Source organism: Schistocerca piceifrons, chromosome 2 (assembly GCF_021461385.2).
Source record: "Schistocerca piceifrons isolate TAMUIC-IGC-003096 chromosome 2, iqSchPice1.1, whole genome shotgun sequence".
NCBI classification, from domain to species: domain Eukaryota; kingdom Metazoa; phylum Arthropoda; class Insecta; order Orthoptera; family Acrididae; genus Schistocerca; species Schistocerca piceifrons.
The window spans coordinates 105,665,697-105,666,740 of record NC_060139.1 but is presented as its reverse complement, the minus strand read 5'-3'; the positions used below and the strand labels follow the sequence as shown (position 1 = coordinate 105,666,740).

General features: G+C 51.5%; 1 pseudogene; it reads right to left on the bottom strand.

The window, feature by feature from the left end:
- Positions 1-645: 645 nt before the first annotated feature.
- LOC124778658 lies at positions 646-763 on the bottom strand (annotated as a pseudogene).
- Between the last annotated feature and the right edge of the window lie 281 nt (positions 764-1,044).

Genomic DNA, 1,044 nt, shown 5'->3' with positions numbered 1-1,044 from the left:
TATCAATCCAAGTATAATATTGTGAAATGTGTAGCAAGGCTTACTGTTGGGGTAGCCTGTTACTAGACGGAGACGTCTTTGTGACTAGTTACGGCACCCCATCGCACCTGAAGACATCATTTTCGCTTGCTATTGGCTGAAAGACGCAGACTCTTACAAGACAGTAGGGAATCTCCTGGCCTCTGACTGACCGAAAGGACTGAGACAGAAACTCCGTTGTGATTGCTGGTGGGGGTCGAGTGGCAGCAGACACAGGAGGCAGTCGTTCAGCTGAGGCCATTGTAAAGTAGTTCGATAAATGTCTTTTCGAAATGTTAACTGCACTATGGGGGTGCATTACTGGAGGCGGATGAGGATTTGCCAAAGTGAATACAAGCGTATGAGAAGGCTGTAGACAGTTGTTAACAAGTGTTGCATTATTAGCTGAGTACCTTTCGTTGCCAGAACTCCGTCTTCAGACCACAAGTGGCCCATCGGGACCATCCGACCGCCGTGTCATCCTCAGATGAGGATTCGGATAGGAGGGACGTGTGGTCAGCACAACGCTCTCCCGGTTGCTACGATGGTTTTCTTTGACCAGAGCTCCTACTAGTCGGTCGAGTAGCTCCTCAATTTACATCACGAGGCTGAGTGCACCGCGAAAAATGGCAACAGCACATGGCGGCCTGGATGGTCACCCATCCAAATGCCCGACACGCCCGACAGCGCTTAACTTCGGTGATCTGATGGGAACCGGTGTATCCACTGCGGCAAGGCCGTTGCCCCTGTCGTTGCCAGGGTAAGTAGCTATTCTAATCTTCCATTACACCACCTTCGCCTTCTCTCTCTCCATTTCCTCCCCCTCCTACTCTCTGTCCACCTCCTCCTGAACCTCTCTCTGTCCAGATCGTCTCTTCCCCCTCTCTGTGAATCTGGTCTTCTCGGCCTCCCCTCTCCCTCGGTCCATCTCCTCCTTCCCCCTCTGTCCACCTCGTTCTCTCCCTCTCTTTTGTCTATCTTGTGCTCTGTCATGGGCACGGTGTAAGTTCGCAATTACTCTTATTC